The sequence below is a fragment of the Rattus norvegicus genome, chromosome 1 (assembly GCF_036323735.1).
Source record: "Rattus norvegicus strain BN/NHsdMcwi chromosome 1, GRCr8, whole genome shotgun sequence".
NCBI lineage: Eukaryota > Metazoa > Chordata > Mammalia > Rodentia > Muridae > Rattus > Rattus norvegicus.
In genome coordinates, this window is record NC_086019.1 from 233,859,175 (window position 1) to 233,865,533 (window position 6,359).

The 6,359-nt window shown below is 44.3% G+C and overlaps 1 long non-coding RNA gene across 1 annotated transcript; it reads left to right on the forward strand.

The window, feature by feature from the left end:
• The first annotated feature begins 2,644 nt into the window (after positions 1 to 2,644).
• LOC108348917 (uncharacterized) lies at positions 2,645 to 3,673 on the forward strand. Its single transcript, XR_005499611.2, has 2 exons — positions 2,645 to 3,033; positions 3,324 to 3,673. It is a non-coding gene; the product is annotated as an uncharacterized LOC108348917 (long non-coding RNA).
• The last annotated feature ends 2,686 nt before the right edge of the window (positions 3,674 to 6,359 follow it).

Here is a 6,359-nt window from a genome sequence, read left to right on the forward strand (position 1 = left end):
AGTTCACCAGTTTCTCAGTTTTCTTTCTTTGAAATGGTGTCTTTCTCTGTAGCTTAAGCTAGCCTGGACCTCACAGTGGCCCTCCCTGCCTTAGCTTCCAGACTGCTGGGGTTAAAAGCCCACATCTCCAAGCATGTCTTTGTAGATATTCTCAGAGATGCCTGTTGGTGAAAAATAAAAGCAGGTCTTTCAGGTGAATATATACATACATACACATATATATATGTGTATACATATATATACATATATATATGTGTGTATACATATATACATACATATATATTATATAGTTTGGTAAGCAAATGCTTCATCGATTCAGGATTTTCTATAATTGAACATGATTCTTTTCTAATGTAATACTTTTTATTATTGCTTCCAGAACTCCATACCATGCATTATTGTATTTATTCCTGCCCCTATTCCTCCCCCAGCTTTTCTCAGATCCACCCCACCTGCTCATTCTTTTTAATTATTATTGTTACATATATACAGGTGTATTAATATGTGAGTACAACCTGCTGAGTCCACTTAGTACTGTTCATGGCATAGCCTTTAAGACAAATGCCATTTTCTTGATTTCACAGCTAAGTCAAACATCAAACCATAAATGAGTCTTGTGATAGCAAAGTTACCCATTGGAGTATAAGGAACTACGCCAAAAGTCAATGCTTCAAAATAACCTACAAAATTTGTTCATGGTTCTGCCTGGCTCAGGTTTGTGACAGCTCCTGCTTTAGCCAGTGTCACCCTCCAGTTTGCATCTTGTTGTAGTTCGACAGGAACTGGATGATCTCAGGTGGCCTCACAAATGGCTCACAGCTAGCTGTTGGCAGGTGTTTTTGGGGTACACGGCTATCTTCTACTCTGGCTTCCCTGCAGCCTGGTTCTGGTTCACATGGGGTAGACTCCAGGAGGAAATGCAGGGACAGGCAATTTGAGGAGGGCTCATGAATGCATCTCAATATAGCCCATTGGCCAAAGAAATCCTCACCCCTACCCCAGGTTTCAGAGCAAGAGAAACAAATCTTCCATCTCAAACAAGGTCAACAGTAATGGGTTTGAGATCGATCATTAAAGAAAATGCCTTAAACCCAACCATAACTACTTCACCTTTCCCTTCCTGGTATACCATTGTACATGAAGAAGGTTCTGGCTTCACTGTAGAAAACAGGTTTTGCTGCAGAAGTAGAAACCCGTGAGCTGGGGAGAGGATTCAGTGGAAAAATGCTTGCCTTGAAAACATGCGGGATGGAGCTCTGATCTCCACATCCACTTAAAGATTGGGTGCTTGCGGCACTGTTTGTAATACCAGTGCTTGGGAGGCAAAGTCATGGGCTCCCTGGAGCAAAGTCAGTGGCTGAATCAAGGTTTATAGAGAGACTCTGCCCCCTTAGTATGGTGAAGAGCCAGAGAGAGAGAGAGAGAGAGAGAGAGAGAGGGAGGGAGGGAGGGAGGGAGGGAGAGAGAGAGAGAGAGAGAGAGAGAGAGAGAGAGAGAGAGAGAGTGCAGTTTTGTATTCTCTGGCCTCCACACACATGCAGATAGATGTCTGCCTACCTACATACAAACATGCATATATGTACACATGTATGTGCACATGTAAATACTAAGTAGAAAAATCACAGTGCTTGAATTCTCTAGGCTTGTGAATGAGAAGATTATTTTCCAATGTTAGAACACTCATTTAGCATGTACAAGGGTCCTTGATTTGATCCCCAGAACCAAAATCCAAAACAAAACAAAAACCCTGGTACAAAAACATGCCCCAAGAACACCCTGGTTAGGAGCAAGGAGGCCTTTCCAAAGAACAACAATGAAGTGGTTAGTAAAAGCACCAGCCTAACAACTGTGACCTCTGGTCTATTTTTAAATTGTATCCATTAACAAAATAACAGAGAAAAGTAACCTGTTAGTTCCCCTCCCCTCCATTGAGGTTTATTTATTTCCAAATGGCACGCAAGTATTTAAATAGGATAATGTTATTCTCCTCTCTAAAGCTACCCATTTCTTGGGTTAAAGACAAAAGTCAGGTATGAGCTTACAGGACGTTCCTCCGTCTGGCCACGGCTACTTCCTAGGCCTGACTTTGTAAGACTTACTCTAACCACACTGACTTTCTTACAGACTTCTCACAGGGACCTCACAGCTGCTCCTCTGCCACAGGACCTTTGCAAAAGCTGTTTGGGCTGGAACTCTCCCTCCCTCATCTTTTTATTTTTTATTTTTTTTTTATGTACATCACTACTTTGTGGTGGTACATTGTTACAAACTTTTAAGACATTTTCTTCTTTTGTTTCTGTTTTGGGGGTATTTTACTCAACTAATGTCTTAGTTCATTATCTGTTGATGAAACACAAGTTGGCATAAAGATAAGTCTGTTTGGGTCGTGGTCCTAACACCAGGAAGCAGAGAGGAAGCATTTGCTTGGCACTGGGGGAACACCTCATACCTTGGAGTTACCCAGGTCCCTCTTTCCCCACTTATAAAGCCACTAAGGTCACCATGGAGTCCATCCTCCTGAACGCTCTAATCCTAAATCCCTCACAGTGACTGTTGGCTTATAAACAATTCTGTTGGACTCGTTCCAGTGATCTAACAAAAGTTATGTCGTCACCTGCCGCCATTATTACCTGTGCTGTTTCCAGGCAGGGGTGGCCTGGCAGTATGTAAGAGGACTGTTCGCTACCCCAGCCCCCATTTCCCTTCCTTCTCTCCCCTCTCCCCTCTCTCTCTCCTCTCTCTCCCCTCTCTCTCCCCTTTTCCCTCTCCCCTCTTCCCTCTCCCCTTCTCCCTTTCTCAACCCTTTCCCCTCTCCCCTTGCTCTCTCCCTATCCCTCACTCCACCCCCCTTTCTCTCTTTGTTCCCATGAGTTCCAGGCCGGCCTCTCTTTCTCTCCTCTGCCCCCCACCCCTTCTCTGTCTCTACCCCTTCTCCAAGTCCTAATTCCCCCTACCCCAAAATAAACTTTCCTTATATCAGGTGTGTCGCATGGCATGATTTCTCAGGCGGACACCTTGGCATGGCCCCACCAGGTACGTCCTTACTTCTCCTCATTACAGTGACCCCTCCCTCCAGGATACTTCTAGCCCATTGCTGTGGTGGGTTAGAATTCTGACACATGACTTGGGAGGGGGCGTATATCTAGACCATTGTAACTAGGCAGTCTTCTAGAATGGAGACACGTGTTATCTTCTGGTTCTGCAAAATAGCTGCCCAGCCTGTGTGGGACGGAGAGGCTTTGGGCCTGACTCATGGCGCAGGCGTGCTGAACTCAGGGCCACTTCCCTGAAGTGGCTTCTGAATGTAAACCTTTTCCCCATAGGAAAGGCTTTCCGGAAACGGCTTGAGTCACTTAACAGAGAAAACCGTTTTATCGCTGCTGCATCCAGGATGCCGGAGGATTCTTTCATTTTGAAGGCTGGGCGTTGATTTGAGGATGAGACTGGTGGGGGCTGGGAGGCTGGCGGTACTGTTGGGAGTCGGAGCTGGGTTGCGCTGCTGCTTTCCCAAAGCTCTGGGCACTGTGATTGCTCCCAGTGGGACTTACATTTCAGGGAAGCAAAAAAAAAAAAAAATCACTGAGAGCCGAGCTAAGATGTCGTGTAATGTGTCCCCAGTGCTCTTCATCAATGCAGACCCGGGTCTCATATTAAAATGTTTTGTTCCCCTCCAGTTGATCACATTTTCATTTCTTAAGTAGCGAGCGCATGCTCTTCCTGCCCCCTCGGGAAATCAGTCCTATTTGCCTCCCGGGTCAGCGGTCAGCTGATGCCTGTGCTCTCTGGGTCTTACTTACTCTCCTATTTCTCTGCTGCCTGCACATAGGGGTTAGCATGATAACAATCTGTCCCCTGTGAGGGCCAGAGACTAGAAAGGTGGAGGAATCACCCTGCTCCTATCAGCAGTGAAATATTTTCAGAAATTGACCTTGGAGTTTCCGCCAGTTGGAAACCATGGTAACCATCGTTGGCCCCCGGAAAATTATTTCTCTCTACAGCATCCCTGTCAATCAGGCCATGCTTCCTCTAACTTCTAAAGCCGTGATCCTTAAAAAAGAAATGGCAGCAAAAATCCATCATTCGAATATGGGGATGACTATTGATGTCTGAGACCCAGGGAGGCAGCTGCCTTTTGTGCTTCAGCCTGGAGTCTCTAGGCAAATAACAGTAGCTAGCTAGCATTTCTGTATCACTTCACATCCATTGGCTACTTGGTAAAAGCATTTTACATGTACATATTAATTCATTTAGTGCTCTCAGTTCCACAAAGAGGGTAATGTTAACTTCATTTTCTGCACCACAAGACACAGAGATTAAGAAGCCTACACAGGACAGCTCAGGACAGCTTTCAAAGCCCACACTGAGATCAACAATGTATTGTCTCTCATTAACTATTCCATTCTATTTTGTGTATTTATTTATTAGACTTATTTATTTTATGTGAGTACACTGTCGCTGTCTTCAGAAACACCAGACGAGGGCACAGGATCCCATTACAGATGGTTGTGAGCCACCATGTGGTTGCTGGGAATTAAACCTCTAGAACAACAATCAGTGCTCTTATCCGCAAATCCAGCACCGAGATTACAACTCCTTTACCACTGGGCTTTCCCTAATTTCTTACCACCTTGTCGTCTTGGCTTATTAAGGTCCTTTAGTTCATCTCAGTCCATCAGAAAGATGGAAGGTGGGTTAGGTGTTCGGAAAAGGGACTTTAAACAGGATATTGTTGACCCAGAGGGTTGAGGAATTATGACAGCATACTTGAGTCCAGAGACACCTGCTCAGTGAGATAAGTCAGGCACTAGGAAACGAAGCTAGCGTCTTCTCATTGTTTCTGCGTGTAGTATAAGGAGGCTAGGAAGGCCTGTAAAGACAGAGGAGATTAGTCAGTAGGTCCAGTGCCAAAGTTCTATAGTAGGAGTGGTTTCTGTGGCTCTGTTGTACAGTAGAGTGACTACTGCTAAGAATAACATGGTGGTGATGCCACAAAAGCCAGAAGAATTTTCAATGTTCTCTCCAAAAAAAAAAATACTTAAGGGGACAGATAGACTACTGTGATTTGACCAATACACAATATACACACACAAATATTATATTATACCCATAAGTGGGTATGACTCTGCAGTCAAAAATAAAAATGGACCGGACAACTCAAATCACTCATAAGCAAACATACCCAGGCTGATTAACTGACTTCATTACCCACAGAAATGGTTAGCGTCTTTATAAAGGGCTCCTATAAAAGCCACAATAAAGTAACTTATTTTTGTTTTGCCAAGGAGATGCCAGCATGGTTTCACTTTATACATCTTCTAGATGTCCTAGTAGGGACCAAGCTCTGAAGAGCTCAGTACATAACAACTCACGAATGCAAGACTTTTTCTCCAAGCCATAACTCTCCTCAAGGGCTGGTTATCTGATAAGCTAACTTATCCCTCTTTTTGATTCCTGTTTGAATTCTGGTAGTTAGGGATCCAGTAAGTTAAGAGTAATGGGGTCTGTGTTTCCAGAATCAAGCATCTTTCTGAGGAAAGGGCTTCTAAGAATCTCGGTCTTTCCATGTTCATACACCTCAGATGCAGACTGTTCCTTCTTCTACGGTCTGATTGGGACTGATTGCTAATGAGCCAGAGCTATGAGTTAATCTTGATGGGAGGCAGGTGCCTTTGTGTTTATGGATTTGAAATTTCTGAGCAAGAAAGGGGTCTTCGAGGTCATCTAATTCAATCCTGCCATTTTGTAAATTGAAAATGAAAAAAAAAAGAGAGAAAATGAAAGTCAGAGAGGTTAAATGAGGAGCTTCTAGTCATAATTATGTCTACAGACTGCTTTTAACCCTGATTACCACACATTGGAGAAAAACAAACCAGAGCACCTTGCCTAGCAGCAGGTATCCAATGCTTTGTTGTTTTCATGGGGGGTGGCCATTGTTTCTGAATAAGATCTTAGGGACCCACAGACAACAGAAAGACTGCCTCACAACATCCTGCCAGGTTAATTTCCCTTTGACCTCTTACCTCTTGTTCCTCACCATGTCTGCTACTCCAGGGGCCCACAGTCCCCAGGCATTAGTCACATTAACACTTTGGAAGCTGGGTTTTGAGGAGTTACAAAGAAACCCATGATGCCATTGGCTGTCTCTGATGAGAATGCAGCAGACTGGAAAATGTTCATGCATCAGCAAGACAATTCCCACTTTCTGACAGCCCAGGAAGGGCCTATCTGTGGGGATTAAGCACAGGGTACCAAGAGGCTCTAGTCACAGTAGGGCTGCATCAGGACCTAAAGTATAATGAGGGGTCTGGAAGGAACACTTTACCAGATACTCCCAAGCCTGTTCCTTTGGCATCCTGTGG